Source organism: Etheostoma spectabile, chromosome 19 (genome assembly GCF_008692095.1).
Source record: "Etheostoma spectabile isolate EspeVRDwgs_2016 chromosome 19, UIUC_Espe_1.0, whole genome shotgun sequence".
Lineage (NCBI taxonomy): Eukaryota > Metazoa > Chordata > Actinopteri > Perciformes > Percidae > Etheostoma > Etheostoma spectabile.
Window position 1 is genome coordinate 7928929 of NC_045751.1, and position 17125 is coordinate 7946053.

Below are 17125 nucleotides of genomic sequence, written 5' to 3' on the forward strand. Positions count from 1 at the left end.
AATTGTTTTAAGTTTCTTGTGATCCTGAAAAAAAGAGATCTTTATTACTTGATAAAATAGAGTTACTAAATATAAGCACTTTTTTAAAGCATTCAAAAGACCTGGGGGTTTGTTTTACAAAAGCGCCAAAGAATTGTGCCACAGAAAAGGATTATCACACACATGTTGCAAGCATGGTGTTTTTTTTTGGATTAGTGAAACATGTCAACATGAACGTGAAAGGAAATTATCCCATGTAGTCAATTGCAGCTTGCATGGTCTAAATTTAGTAAAACAGAGACCTTTTTCCACATCTAAACATGTCTTAATCACAGTCTATGGTCTTAATACATTAAACAACATGTTTATTCCATGTTTACCCCATACTTCTTAAACTACAAGTCACCAAATCAATGCTCACTTGGGCCAATATTGGGCACTCCCTCCATATTGTCATGACCTGAAGAAATGTACGTACAGTTTGCGCCAGGATTGTGTTTGGTATATTTTGCTTACTTGTGTGAAATCACCACTGTCTGTGCATCTAGATACTACAGGCTTTAAAAAAAAAAACGCTAAGTTCAGCACTAAATCACTCTTTTTTTTTTTATCTCACTGGGCCTTTCTGTCCATATGGTCGACGCTTGTCTTCCCATTTGTCATGTCGTCTGGGCCAGTGCTGCTTTCCAACACATTAATATTCATCGATGCATTGCTTTTATCTGCATGAAATCGGGTTATTGGCAACGGTTGATGATTCTGCCTCTTTCCTCTCCTTCCTCTCGCTGTATCTCTCTTCTATATTCCTGAGTTTGCCTTTGTAGGCTACTCTATGATGGGAAAAAAGCAAGAAAAGGAGAAGATGAACGCAAAAAAAGAGGAAACTAGTAAGGATATGAAAGAGGGGAGAGAAAGAACTGAGATGAAGAAGGAAGACATGAATGAGTTGGATAAGTGAGTAATGAAGGGGACAGAGAAAAGGGGAGACAGAGTGAAAGAGACAGCGGTGACATCACAGACACTTTAAGTAGGTCAGGTAAGAAGTTGTGATGTCACTTACATTGGGCCCACTGGACCAATCGCGTGCAAGGACACACCCCCCTCGTCCACTGCCAGAGGAAAATTAAACTGCACCTCCCTTTCTGCAGCTGTCTCGAATCACAGACACACACACACACACACACACACACACAAAACACAAAACACACACACACACACACACACACACACATGTGAACATCCATGCTGCTATAAAGGCAGACATTGACAGTAACAGTATGCTACTATAATCCCTGAGGAGATGCAGTAAGTTTTACTTTTTTCGTGTCTCTTCTTCTTCTCTTTCCTCATCCCTCCCCTGCTTCCTCCCCCCCCCCCCCACCCCCCCCCCACAAACAACAGCTCTCATCAAAGCCTCTTTAGATGGTGCTAAAGAGGACGACTGCACCACTCACCACAGTGGAGCTATTTATGATTTTCTTTGATTTTAGTGTCAAACAAATCCACTTTTCTTTAATCAGGGCCTGATAGGGGTGTGTGTGTGTGTGTGTGTGTGTGTGTGTGTGTGTGTGTGTGTGTGTTGTGTGTGTGTGTCTCAGCAGTGCTTGGCAGATTTTCACAGGCAAGGGTGTAGTAACCCGAGAACAATGTGGAAAATGAGATAACTTGACAAAAGCCTCATTGCCAAATACATTTTACAATGTTAAGGTACAGAGTAGGAATAGAAAGTACAGGCCTATACACAAATCAACATGTACTGTACATTTTACAGCAAGTTGTAAGAGGATCGTACGTGTAGAGAACAGAAAGCAAATAGTTGCCTCGGTTTCTCAATTTTATATTATGTAATCGTGGTTAGCAAATGAAATGAGGCGCTTGTAAGGACTCATTCTCTACAAGTGAGATCAGATGTGCACAAGGACGTGAAGTGAAACAGTTATTGTGGAATAGAGCCATACTATTCAGTGACCCTCCGCCCAAATTTATAACATGGACTCAACTATTCTCACCTATATTTATTCATTCCCAATCATGGTCCAAACTCTCCTGATTTCACCCACTACCCTACAGGTCCCACCCTTTTCTTTTGTACTCGCTGGCAGCAACATGAGGCAGCATGTGAGGGCCCTCTGTCCTCACAGTTCAGAGGCAAAATCCTATGGTTGTTCATGAAAGAAAAAAAAAAACATAACCGTCAACCATCATCTGCCTTTGCCCTGGGAGTGTGCAGAGTGAATAAATGGCTTGAACAGAAACCCCCGTTGTCCTTCATGCATTCTTGCCGATGTACCATGGCGATGCTCGACTCCTAAAAACCAATCCAAAGATAGAATCTACAGTTATAATTTATAAAACTTTGGACTTATGTGCATATTTTTGGAAGTTAAAACAAGGCGTGCAAATCACAAACACAGAAAAACACACAACTCGGAACACTAAGGCCGCATTAGTAATTCAATGCAAATTCACCTTGTTACATAAGGAAGCAGTTAAAGCATTCGTAGCATTCCTTACTATTTATCAATTGCCATTTGCATTAATGAAATACACTTTTCTTTCTTCTGCATCAGGTACAACTTAAGGGAAAGACTTGAAGACTAAAAGTGTTTTCACATTCTACAGAGAAGTCTGTAGCCGGTGTCAGTGCTGCACACATTGTCCCCGTCTTATTGTTTCAGGTCACAATATCAATTAGAAAAAAACAAGGTGTCCATCAGAGGAGTGTGTGCCAAGTCAAAGTGTCTCTGAGCAACACACATATCATCTTTTTTGTCACTGGCTGCCTATTTTCCTGGTTAATTACAAGGTTAAGATAGGGTTCTGTAAAGTGTCTCTTCCCCTAAAATAAGGATTAGATCAGAATATACAGTACAAGGTCTGATTGGCTCATTTAAACATGGTTTATACGTTTTGTTTTAGTTTCGAACGGCTTTCATTCACCAAAGAGTTTTGCATTTCTCTTATCTAAATTTCTTCTGTCTGAGCTCAAACGTGCAAATCGCCTGACAGCAACAGCATGTTGCAATTACACTCACTCTGTCTAAAAGCATAATCTCACCAACACAATCAGAGTATGGTGTAAGTACGGGTGTGGCCTACATTAAATGTGGGTCTGTAAATGTGGACGCTGTTAATCACTCGGGATGTTAAGTGTCAGCTCAGCGCCTGAAAAGCAAATGTTGTGTTGTGTCTGCGTCAGAGGATTGTGGAGTGACAGGGATTTGCAACCACAGCGCGATCACGGAATGCTTGTATCATGGGGATGAGCCGACAGTTTTGTCTCCATTACTTAGAATTCCTCATGGGGGAGCCAGAAACTACGCACCGTAGCTTTGAAGTGAAGAGTCTGACTCAGATGTTGCAAATATTGCCAGAATCCACAAGAAACGTGTTAAGATAAAGTGCATAAATACGCAAATGTTGAAGAAAGTTTCACTGAAAAATTCTCCTGAAATCTGTTTCTGTCCTTTCTGCAGCACATTGCACGGCCTGCTGAGCTGTTATATGCATTTAGCAGGAGTCATGATTTGGAAAAACAGAAAGAAAACCAGATCATTAGCGTCAAGTTTTTTTTTTTCCACTCTTATTTTCTTCTCCTTCAATTTAATTCAGCATTAACCCGGGTGGACTGCTGCCAGCAGGAGGGCGGCTGTGGAGGGTAATAGAGGTGTGTGTGTGTGTGTGTGTGTGTGTGTGTGTGTGTGTGTGTGTGTGTGTGTGTGTGTGTGTGTGTGTGTGTGTGTGTGTGTGTGTGTGTGTATGTGTGTGTGTGTTTGTACAGAGGGCAGATGGGGTCACCAGGTCAACTACAGTGATTAAAAGGGGACTGCTTTAGCCAACGAGGGCCCCCATTGATCAACATGGAGCTGCAGCACATTATCCAGTCGGACTTGATGTCATCGAGGGAAGAGGAAGCAGGCAGATCAAAGCAACTTTATTCACAAAGAGCTTTTTGCAAAACAACAGCAGGACAAAAAGCAACAAAAGTGCTGAAGAAGAGCTGACACAGAGAAGATGAAAGTTTAAAACTTCAGGCCCAGTAGGTCTGGCCTAATAGGAGACAAAGACTTACAGCCAGCTGCATTTTGGGACTGAACAAGACAATTGATTGGACTGCTAAAAGCTAAATCACTGATTGTACTTCCTGTCGCTCTGAAAGGAATACAAAATGTAGCTGAGTAATGGAAACAATTGGAAATCTTGCCGATTGCGGTGTGGAACCGGAACACAGAGTTCACTGATTTTGAACTAGAAGGGATAGTGTGAAGAAGGAGATTATGGCACTCAATTCAAATGAGACACTAATGGAGCGGATTCTTTTCACATAATTGACCTCAGGTAAAAAACTTGCAATACATGTTTGGAAATGACGGCTTCAGATCTTTGGAGAATCCCTTGGATGAAAGCTAGTTAGCACATACAGTCGCATGTAATCCATTCATCTCAGGATGGAGAAAGAAACAAATCTTTGCAACAGCTGCATCGGGAAAGAGAGACGTAGTAGATACATGCACACTTGGAGGTCATGTTAGCACTTGGTGAGGAAGTCCTGCACACTGTCTATGATACATGCAAAAACTTGATTTCAACATTCCGGGACCCTTGTGAAATAAAGTATTTGCATACTTAATGCGTAATGGACAGTATGCAGGATTTCTTCAAGTGTGACTAACTTCCTTTACCTTTTTCGACGCACCTGCCCCAAAAAAGAAGTGTGCAAAAGCGTTTTTTGAATCAAGGTCATGTTATTAGAAATGTCAGACAAATTGGGAGTTTTGACAACCTGAGGAAGACACATCATTCTACAATTGCACAGCTGTATGTAGACCGTGAGATTTACACTCCGTCAATCACCCCTTTTTTTATGATTGTTATTTTTCTGCAATTAAGTGTATTTACATTCAATAATTGCCTCTCTATATACGTTTTCATTCTTACTGCCAAGTTCTGCCATTCCTGACCTCAGTATTCATTAAAGCTGCTATAATCTATATTTTTATTACCTCCGCCTTTTGAGTTGTTTTGTGACAAATGCAAACAAACCGGTAGCTCACCATTCTTGGCACATGCACATTACAAAAAGCAACAACAGGCAACATTTCCCAAACACTTTGTGTTACACACCCACACGCATGCGCAGTTTTAAAAAACAATCTGCACCTTAGAAATCTTTTGTTTTAGTGTCCTAAAACTCAGGCTGCTTATGGACGAGAGGCAAAAACGTAAAATATCAGTTTTCAGAAATATCCGTATCATGTAGACAGGGCATTGATATCCAATAATATGGCAGTGCTAGCTTGTTTCTGCAGCCACCAAGTGGCAAAAAGAAAGTCAAAAGTGTCTCAGGGGTCGTATTAAGTATTTCTAAAATCCTGAGCTGGGAGCAAAGATCTAATGAGAGCGACTGAGCAGTTAATGAGCTGATAAAAGTGATAAAACTTTCTGGATTTGGGCTGATATTAAAGATGTGAAGGAGACTTGTTCCTGCCCTGTGGATGAATAACATGACCGGCTACCTGAACCTCCCATGGCTTATGATTTTAATAGCACTATAGAGAATTTCACAGCTGAGGCTGGTGTTTTACTGAGACAGTGGGGGAACTTGATCAATAATAATTGACAAAAATCCAATTTCAAAAAGCAAAACCTACTTAGAACACAAACTGAGCATATTAGACGACTCAGGTGTGACTTGATGTTGACTGTTTTGGGGTTTTTCAGTGTTTTTGTTTGAGTATAGTATTGCATGCAGTAAAGTTAAACGCCCTGTACTGTCATTTCCTGCTCGACGTGTAGCTGTTGGCTCGTCTTTGCTGCTCAGCAGCCAGTATTTTATCAGAAAACAAACCAAAAGCATTTCCAGGTTGATTGTTCCGTGTATGTCATGTGAACGTTTTGTTTGTGTATGGTATTACAGCACGGGGCCATAATTTATTCCTCTTGCTAACCTTTTTATTGGCAGCAGTACAAAACAAAGTCCCCTCTACCACTAAATGGCGTGTTTACACTTGAAGATGCTTGTCTGTTCCAGCGGTGACCGAGTCGAGGCTTGCCAAAATCCCCACAGACCGCACACTCAGGCGATTTATTTCAAGACTGGTAGATATAATAGAGAAGGTAAATACTGTTTTTTATCAATTAATCAACCTGCCATGACCTCAGAGGCAGACATATTGTTAAAGTTTGAGATTGTTTGAGGTCACGTAGTGTTTAGAACAGATGGAGAACAGAATTCTCAGTTGTCCAGCTATGGCTGCACAGCACCTTTAGGTGTTGATAAATGTGGCTGAAGCTGTCGATGGAGCTGGAGCAAGCCTAAATTTAACATTTCATATGAATGAGTCTTGAACACATTCTCTGTATTTGTTTATTTGGAACTCTTTTAGCTGAATTCTCTCCCAAGAGGGGTTGCAAGGTTGACTCTTTCTTGGCTGTGAGCTCTTGCTAAGCCAGCCGAGACTGCAGGAAGTTACTGCCCCCTTAAAAATGGCAAATTGTGGTTATTCTTGGAGTTTTTATGCGGTTTAAAGGTCCCATGACATGGTGCTCTTTGAATGCTTTTATATAGACCTTAGTGTTCCCCTTATAAGGTGGAGGCTGGGGGTGTGGCCCTGACTAACTGCCACTTTGCTCGTTTGAAAGCCATGATGTCTCTCTCAATTCTCTAGTCAAGCAAAGCAGAGAAACGGAAGGTAACCTTGCCCCTTATGACCTCATAAGGATCAAGATTCCAGATTGGCCCATCTGAGCTTTCATTTTCTCAAAGGCAGAGCAGGATGCCCAGGGCTCGGTTTACACCTATTGCCATTTATAGCCACTGGGGGACCATAGGCAGGCTGGGGGAACTCCTATTAATGTTAGAGAAAAACTAATAAAGTGACATTTTCATGCCATGGGACCTTTAAACAATCGATACTCAACTTGTTAATTAGTGAGTGTTACAGCTGCTTGTAAAGCAGATTCTGTTACTTTTTGACAAAGGCTAGCTGTTTCCCTTATGTTTCCAGTCTTTATGATGAGCTACGCTAACTGGCTGCTTGCAGTAGCTTCATATTTACCATACAAACATGTATGTGGCATTGATCTTCTCTCAAGCAAGCAAATAAGCGTAATTCTCAAATGTTAAATAATTGTTTGGATTATAAAGTGTAGAAAATTATGCATTAAACATAAGTCTGGTGTTTAGCAGGTTGGAAATAAATACATGTGTTGATATTTTGCCCTAAAAATGCACAATTTCCAGCTTTTTAAATGTGACAAATGTAGTTATACCATTAACGTTAGGATTTATACCAACTAAATAATTTTCTCTTTTTTAGCAGCTGTGAGTAGCTCCCTTAACTAGCTGTGCTCACTGTTGACCTCTAAAGACAATTTATTTGTATGTTCCAAAAAAGAATATGACCAGCCCACATTTAAAAACATGGTCAGGGCCCCTGTGTGTTGTACTGATACAAAAGTCAAGCGATTTTGAAATGCACATGGCACGTGTGAAGAGTAACTAAACACCAGGCTGGAAAGCAGTGTTTTGGGGCCCTTTCTGGTTGAAGGTTTCAAGCCTGTTTCACTGCAGCACGGTTGGAAGTTAGGGTGTGTCATTACCCGATGTGAGTCAAGAGCAGATGTAAGTTGCGCATGCGTCACTTTGCGACAAGGAGCCTACAAGATGCTAACAAGAGACTTCTGTAATGTCAACACAGTAAAATGTACCCACTTAACCAAGTTCGTTCACTGCTGGCTACAAGATAGCATCAAACACAACAAAAGCTGTCGGTTGAATGGCGTTTTGAACTAACGTTAGCAATTCAACATCCATAGATAGCTAAAACGTTTAGGAAATGATTTCCATCTTCTGTTATTGTTTGTAATGAGAAAAGTTTATAATTTTATGGATTTCACAAATCTCAGTATGACACATTATGCCGTAAACCGTTTGAATCTGAGCTTGCCCAACCCACATATGCGCTTGACTCACATTGGGTAGTGACAGGCTGTATTAAGTTACTGTTTATAACACTAGTCTAAAAAGCTGTGTTTCACTTCCTGCTTTAGTTGGAGGTTTAAGCCTGTTAACTACAACCACATCAAACAATGATGTCACAGTTCTACACCATCACGGGTGTACAGTTGTACAAACAGAACTGTCCGAGATTTTGTCCTTTTATCGAGTCTTAGTAAATACTCTTAAATCACTGTTTAAATTTGAATGTTTGCACAACTTGCACACAGTTTGCTGTTTTGATGAAGCAAAAGTTACATAGATAGCTAACTATGTAGGTTGTTATTTTACAAAGAAAAGCAACATGGTTTTAAAGTTAATATTAATATATAATAATATACATATCTGGGGATTCCTATATATAAAATAGTGTTTAAAAATACTAAAACCCATGTTGCTATGATAACAGGAGCTACATGTAGCTATCTGATTTGATATCTGTGATTGCTTTCCTGTTTAAGTCATTAGCGAAATCCTCTACGCCTACAGTAACTGTTGAGGGTGATGAGCCATGTCTTGTCCATGACAGCCATCAGACCTTCACGTCTTATCTTGGACCTCCAGAAGGGCCACCAAGGCGTGTGTTACGTCACCTGCTGAAAGCCCTTTCATCCAGCCAGGCGGCTGATATTCATGAAACTGCAACTGTTGAAGCAGTTGCTGGAGAGCATGTCTGCAAGTCACCCTGCTCGTACTTTTTCCGCTTTCAATGGAGCAAATAACGAAACTTTTACTGGAGGCAGATGAACAGAAAGAGATGTTTATTTAACCATTGATTTCATACCGTCTCCTGAAGGGTTCAAGCATAAATAACAGTAAATCTGTTTTAATCCAGTGAAGCGTGAGGGCATCCGTGTTTATGTGTTGATTCGGACTGAATTCATGACATAGTTTAAATGTGCGGCAGTGTGCTCGAGTGAAGAAATATGTGGCTCACCACAGCATGACAGAGGTGCTGGCTGGAGGACCATTATGTAAGGTGGTTAAGTCAAACCCCCAGAGAGATTTCCAACCGTCAGCAATGATGCAGATAACATATTGAGTGAGTTTAAATTCAAATGTGACCCCTGTAGAGAAAAAAGTGGTTTCTTTTCCAAAGAAAATTGTTTGCTGGCTGGAAAATTTGGAAAGCCATTCTTAGTTGACAGCTTTCATGCAAAATTCTGATACTTAAAATAGTAAGGTTTGGTAGGATGAAATGAATGCTTTGTTATGAATCCCTAAAAGGAATATGTCGTCCATATTGTCGGTTTTCTGTTCTAAATGCAGCTGAGAAGCACATGCAGGAAGCTGTTTTTTCCTCCAATGGCAAGACAAGTGAAAGTCTATACTGTGTTTCACTTGGGGAGACTTGCATAACCACAGAGCTGATGAGTGATGGTCTGCCTCTCAGCAGCTCTGCTCCGGGTTTGGAGTACTGTGCAGTAGTTTTCGCCAGGATACGTGTCATGTGTATTTCTCCCTCTGCTCCCGTATAACTTATCATGTGTCCCAGCATAGAAAACAGAATACTGCAAGAGGAGAAGAAACTCTTGTTCTGTGCTTATAGAAATTGTTTATACCCCAGTATTTATATGAAGGCTAAATTAAATATCTTATTACACAATTACCTATTGCCTCAAGCTATCTGTATGTAAACTCTTAAAAAAAATTAATATTCCATGTTTGACCCTCATGTTGTCCTCGGGTCGAATTGACCCGTTTTCCTATATCAATGTTCTTTTTAACTACCCAAAATAACATGACTGATTCCACACAACGCTCTTTGGCAGATGCAAATCTCTACTTTCATTAATTTTGGGGGCGTCTTATTCAATTTTATAGAATTTGAAGAAACAAATTGAAGTGGTTTTGAAATAGTATTGAGTAAAAGTTGAGATATTCCAGTCTGTGATTATCCATTAACATACCTTCCTTTAATTTTAGTCTAAATACTTGCTAATTTCTGCTTTTCTAACTCAAACACTAGGTATAATTTCCTAAAAATGAGGTTTATTGACCATAAATTCCAAAAGTAACTGGTAACTAAAGTTAATAGGTTAGTGTTACGTAGTGTTGAAAACGTAAAAAAGGGACAAACATTGAATAAAAGGGACAAAAATGTAAGAAAAAGTTAAAAACATTGATATAAAAGTGTCAATAAAAGTGGTGATTTTGAATTTTGACGGGAAGACAACACAAGGGTTAAGTAAGCAGTCCGACTGTAAGTACCCAGGCTCACATTTCAACTTTGGGACTTTTGCCAAAGTGGGAAAGGAAGTTGGACGTCAAACGTGCCATGTGTGGTCTGCTGTTTGAACTGAACTATAGAGGGAATTTATAGGAGACATGGTCAGTGCACAGAGTGGGAGTTGGGGGGGGTCAATAAGGGTCCAACAGCTAATTAATCAGCCCATGCTACACTAATTAAATTAATTTAAACACTGTAGTCAATTTACACTATGGTAAAATGTAGACATTATACACCAATTATCACATTTTATTCATTTGTATTGTCTTGTTGTCTACTGGCCTTCTCCACATGGACCCCAAAAAGTGACGTATACAGGAAAAAGCCTTTTCTTAGGCATTTCTTAGTTAGAATAGTGCAGACTGAAAACAAGTGCCTCTGGATGAGACTCCGAGCCAAGGTTTGGACCACCACACCTCTTCAAGATGGAGGTGTCATTGTGAGACTCCTTGAAATTGAAACTTTTTAATCTTTATGACCGCGCTTTGACTCCAGGTGTGTTTATTTACATGCGAGCTCTGGCCCAGGCTGGAATACTCGCGCGTCCGGCTCGGTTTCACGAGCTCAACAAGGCTGGACTGTACCAATGTGAATCATAAGTGGGGGGGGGAGCGAGAAAGATGAACACGCTATTTTTCTCCCAATATCGCGTCCGCATTTAGTATGGTCCAATCCAGAGATATCGCAAATTAGGCTACCTCAAGTACAACCCTTTACTTATTTGGATTAAATGATGAAACAGTTTACTCGTAGGCCGATTTCCTGTCGATTTATTTGCAGATAACTTTTTCAACACCCCTACAACATCGTTACATCTTGAGTTTTGACTGGCCCCTCTTTATATTCCCCCCCCCCCCCTTCCTGTGTGCTGAATGTTCCTCCTGCTGGAGAAAGGAGAAATAAACAACACTGGGGGAAAGCGAGGAAAGAGGCGCAGCGGAAAAATAAAGGAGGTGAAGGAAAAAGTGAAATAACAGAAGACTACAGATCGGAGGAACAGGTTGGAAAAGAGAGCGAGCCATTGCGCAAGTGAAGAACGAGACTTTTCTGTCCCCCATCTGCTGATTAAAAGGTGAGTTTTTCCCGGTGCTATTATGTTTAGTAGCGTCATTTTTCTGTGCTTTTAAAAAGGAAAGAGTGGGAGGAAGTGGAGGGAGTAGTCCGTGCAGATTTCTCATTGTTCATTCAACAGCAAGGCAATAAAACAAGAAAATTAGACGTTTTTTCTCTCTCGGGGGACTTGTTTTGTGCAGGGATCCAATGTGGACCCGACTGTCTAATATTGCGTTAAGCAAAAGTCAGTTCCCCCCCCTCCAAATCTTGATTGAATCCAGAAACACGCTTCTCGATCTGCCTATCAACAAGAAAAAACAGCCAACTTTGCAAGACGTTAATATTTAAATATGTATTTTCAAGCACCATTTGGGAAAAAAAGAAGACAATTTAAATAAAACTGGCACGCATGGGCGCTCGAGAGTGTAGTGTGATAGACAGAATGCGTGTTATTGACGTGCACATGTGGCAAAGCCAGCGGCTCTTTGTCCCCCCTCCCTCCTCACCCTCACCCTATAATAACCGAGTCAGGAATGGCAGCGCGATGCATGCTGGGTTTCCTAGAGACACAATATAGGACAATATTTGCATTCTCGTGTGAACTTGAATCGTATATGAACCCTGGCCCCCTCCATCCATCCCTCCATCTTTCAGCCAACAACATCATCATGCTCTTCCTTTGTGGTGTTTGTCGCTGCAGAGATGCAGCAGCGGCGATTTCGTGGTTAAATATGTGATATATTCTCCTGATAGTAAGGTTGTTTTTGTCTCTTTCTAAGAGGCAGTTCAGGGGGGAGAGCGGGGTGCTGTGACTCTTGGTGCGCCACAAAAGGGGATATCCAGTGTGTCAATGTCAAATGGAGGTGTGTCCCTGTGCGTTCACGGGCACATTGCTGCCTCGGATAAAAAAAAAAAAGAGTTAAGAAAAAAAAAGAAAAGAAGCAAAGCCCTGAAAAGTCAGTTTCGTAAGAGTCTTCCTTATGGAATATGTTATATCCTGGCGCGCGAGGGGAAATGTTTTGCTTCATTGTGTCGTGCCGGACCAAGGACGCGCGCGCACACACACACATACACACACACATACATACACACACACACACGCACACACACACGCACACACACTTCTGTCTGCAGGTCTACACACAGCTCTAGTTTTCACTATGCTGCAAGCTGCACGCAGCACTCCAAGCAAAGCTCGCGCGCACATTCTGTGAGTCATGCCGCATTTGGAGACTCGCTCGCTCACTGCTGTTGGAGTGAAGTGGAGCCCCTGCTGAGAACGACAGGCTCATTTGAAGATTGTGCATTTAGATATCTCAGATATCTGAAGTATACATTGTCCTAGGATTGTGCATGAAGATGGGAAAAATGCATGCGCAAAGGCTCTATGTCAGAAATTACAGACTGTGCTGAGAAATGCAGCCAAACACACACACACGTACACACACACACACACACACACACACACACACACACACACACACACACACACACACCACACACACACACACACTCAAAGTGTGCTGTTTGTCTTTCTTTGTTGGAATTGCTGGTGGGTGTGGTGTTGCCAGCACCCTTGTCCATAATTTTGCGGCTGTTTATTTCAAACAAAATTTAAGTATCCTACCAAAATGGTTGACCTCACAATGAAAAACTTGGCTACTGAAAAATACAGTTTTTAGTAGGAGATTAACGGATCAGCTCACTCAGATTTCAGTTCACACGTGCACAGAGTTTGGGTTTTATCTGCTAGATATCTGCCTCTGAGATGTATGCCTTGCAATTGGGATGAATGCAATTTAATTTGTGTTGCTGAATGCACTGACAAATGATATTTAAAGCAGTGTGTCTTTTCAAAAACTGTCATGCTTACTCACCGTGGGCAGTTTTTTGGGGACTATTTCTTGGGAGAAAGTAATTCCTACATGTATATTCTTATTTATGATGCAAGGCTCTTTGCAGCACAAACATTAGATTGACCCCTATTGCATTGGAAAAGGTTGCAGAAATCTCAGAGGCTGATATCTCAAAACCTCAGCCGATAAAAGCAGAACTAACTGCACAGCAAGCTACCACTATGCAAAAGTAAAAGAAGAGCTAGTCTAAACCACCCTGCTCTTTATGGAATAATATAGCACCTTGAGGACCAGCTACCACATTAAAACAAATTCATAATTTAACACTCTTAGTGTCCATTTTGACTTTGAGTGCATTTTTCTGATTGGGGTTTACTTTCAAGTAGAAGTATGATTGCAGGATTTAATTCCTTTGAATAGATATTTTAACATCATTTTAGCAATTCCTTTTACTTAATGGTTATTCGAATTCCCTTCTGGTTAACACTCGGCTACTTCCCTAAACATGTCTCTTTTGTCTCAATTTGTGTGAATGGATCGTGTTGGTGGGAAGACATGTTTGGAGACTTCAAAGGCCTTCCCTCTGATCGGCTCCAGTGTCACACATAACAAGTCGTGGGGTATTTTTAGAGGTCAGGAGAACAAATTGTTCTGCTGGGCTTATTTTTTTATTTTTTTTATATTAATGTGATTAGGCTCCCCAGATGTTGAGCTGCAGCAGAACGAATCTTGTGCAACGTGCCTGTCCTTTTTATATGGATTTAGAAATGTTCTCGACATAAAGTAAATATAACACTGAATGCTGCTTGTTTCACATTAGTGTGGATTTAACACTTTTGGTGTTATGTCCTGTTTATCAGACTAGTAAACAGTTTTATTGACACTTTGTTGAATTATTAATCAAAATAAGCAATTTAATAAAAAGGCAATACAATCATCAAACATTCAACCCAGAACAAGTGTGATTTTACTATATTTATTTGACACAGTAAAATGGTAATAGGGTGAGGCAGTTGAACATTTTATACTGCCACACGTTATCGTGTTCACGTGGAAATACACTGAAAAAGCAATATTACTTTACTTTATTGCTGGGATATCTTTACCTCAACACAAGAGTTAACATACTGTTCATGTTTGGGCTGATGGATGAAGTCTACATCCAGTGTGTGACCAGTGATCTTCTAGGAGACCCGGGTTGTGGTTACTCCAAATAAGCCGGGCTGTCAACATGTCACAGCGGTGATTTGTGGTGTTTTTTTCTGGAGTCGTGTCACATGCATCTGTCAGGAGCAAAAAATAAACTGGATCAGTTGCCCTGTAGTCTGATGCAACATCCCCGAGTGTTTGTGTTCTGGCCAGACTAATAATCCAAGATCAACTTGTTGACATCATTAAATTGTGGCGGTTCAGACTCCTCCTTTGCAAACATTTCTGAACCCACTGGCTCGACAGGAACATCCACAAAGGATGACTTGAGGCATTTGACATTGTGAATGCTATAGTGATCGTCGTGTTTGTCAAGCCCATGTTTCATTGTCTCTGCCCCATTGAATTTGTTGCTGTGGTGGCTATTGACCAAGCTGACCTCATTACACACTAGTTGTGCCATCATTAGATATCGCCTGCTGTGTTCATTTGAATTGTCAGTGGCAGTTTGACCTTTTGACACCAGGCAGTCGACTCAAAAATCCTCTGGCTTTCTGAAACATTATTTATCTGTGACAAAAATAGAAATAAAGGAAATTGCAACTGTAGCTGATTAAAAATAAAATAACTTTACCATAAGTGTGTGTGCTGTAAATATTAGAGTTGTCCAATACCAATACCACGATACATCCTAAAATGCTGGTATCGGTGACAGCAAGTACGCAAGCCTGTGCAACGATCCGATTTTAGCCCCGAAGAACATCTACTTGGAAGTAGTTTATTAATGTTCTTTTTCCGTTATGACTGACTCTCAAACTAGATAATAAAAGAAAATGATATTATTATATGTCATTTATTCTCTGTATTTATTTGTCCATGTTTCACAAAGGGTCTAACCTAAGGCAGGCCATAAAACAATGACAACAATCCTATTACATCCATACAGGATCAGATGAAAAAAATAAAATATATATATATATATATATATATATATATATATATATATATATATAATATCTGAACTATCTCTAGTAAACAGTAAACATTGCCATTGCATACACGTGCTCCATCTGCCACAGGACATTCCCATCCTTGGCTGTTGATATGAGAAGGAAATCTACTCAGGCGTATTCCAACAGTCACCTTGCCTGTTGACTCTATCAATATTAACATATACTCCCGCAGTGTTGGCTAATCCATCAGTGTTGACTGAATGCTCGACCTGTTAGTGGGCTCAAGCTTTGTACAGTTTTGAGGTATCAAATCAGAGTTCATTTCAGACCTTCAGTTTTGGAGAAGTGGACTCACATCTGAAGAGTTAATTCCAAAATTGGCACCACTTATCAAAAGATTACAAATCATTACTTGTAGGAACAATCCAGGTTTTGACAATAAAACAGTTTTATTAAACGTAAATGTTGACAGATTGAGTTCATTTCCTGACTTCAAATGAGCTACAATGATAAATTGACCAATCTTCATCGTGTATCAACTTAAAGTTATAGATTATTGTGTGCATGTGCAGCAAACCTCCAGTAAACAGCTATAATTGGAGGGGGATTCAAGTCCAAGAATACCAGGGAACTGAAGAGCTGTCGACATCACGACTGCTCAGAAATAGTCCTTGTCCGTATGTTGAGGTGTTGACGCTGAAATGATCTCTCTAAGTGAACGCCAGCTGTTGGGTTCACAGAGACCTGTCGGTGTTGTGACATGAGCGCTGTGTCTCAGTGCAGCTGCACCGCCAAGCCCCTGATGAAATGGGAAGTATTATTGTAGTAAATGGACTCTGTTTTCGTGTGTGATGGTGTTTCAGCGCTGATGGTGCCACAGAGCTGATGTTCATGTCTGTGGGTGTAATTGCCTCTTAAAAGTTAGTTTAGTTTACTTCTCAGTTTGAATATCACTGTTTTATGTCATTTATTTCAGAGAAGATCTGACTTAAAGTAGTTTGCCATTTCAACAACCATGAACATTGAGTACATTTACACACCAATACACACCGATATTCAACTATTATTCAGAATATGACAACATTCTTAAGTCGATACAGGTCATGTAAACAAGCATATTACAGTTGGATATTCTGAATACAACCTTTTTCCAAATATAGCATTTTCCGATTATTTGGGTTTTAGAGGCCTTCCTTGGAGATGTATATAGCGTGTTCAGAATATGCGTCTCAATCAGGGTTTTTACCGCAGTTTACGGCCTCTTGCTTGTTCACGGCTTACGGTCAGGTCAGTTTTGTGCGTTGCTACGGTTACTGTAGACGAACCAACCAGCCAACAGTTTGCAATGCTGCAGACCTCTATAAGAAAGAGGAAAAACAGCCACTTTTAAACATTATCAAAGACTTGGCTATCAACAGGTTTTTGGATACACGCATACATCGGTACGCCGACCTTATCAAGAAGCTGGTTGAAGTAATAAAAGAGGGATGATTTGTTTGCATGGTACTGCAAGTCCGCCACTGCTGGCAAACTTTAAAAAATCTCATTATGCACTGCTACATGTAAATGGGAGTATTTGTGGAATATTCACTTTCATTTGCCATATAAACAGCTCAGTTAATATTGTTTTTTCCGGAATAAAGGCAAAAACCGGGATATAATGTGCTAGCAAACATAGTCATTGAGGATTTTGAAACAAATGGGATAAAGTAAAGCTGGAAAAATCAGCATTGTTGCATCAAACATTGATCAAATTACCATGTGTAATATGAAAGGTGTTTCTTGTAGTGACAAACCCACACTTACCTCTGTAATTTCCCTTACCTCATCGGGGTCCTTTAACTTATTTTAGTTGGTTTTGTTTTGTTTCCTGGCCCAGATACATTGTTCTAATCAACAGCTGATT

At 40.4% G+C, this 17125-nt stretch overlaps 1 protein-coding gene across 2 annotated transcripts in view; it reads left to right on the top strand.

Moving 5' to 3' along the window:
- The window catches only part of ndrg2 (NDRG family member 2), a 51327-nt gene that overhangs the window by 5429 nt on the left and 28773 nt on the right, over window positions 1-17125 (top strand). The window contains exon 1 of one of the 2 annotated variants that reach the window (XM_032499191.1): window positions 10931-11280. The exons of the other annotated variant lie outside the window; for it this stretch is intronic. The gene's annotated coding sequence lies outside the window, so the exon portion shown is untranslated. Of the gene's footprint in view, window positions 1-10930; window positions 11281-17125 lie in introns of those variants that run through there. 2 annotated transcript variants of the gene reach the window in all.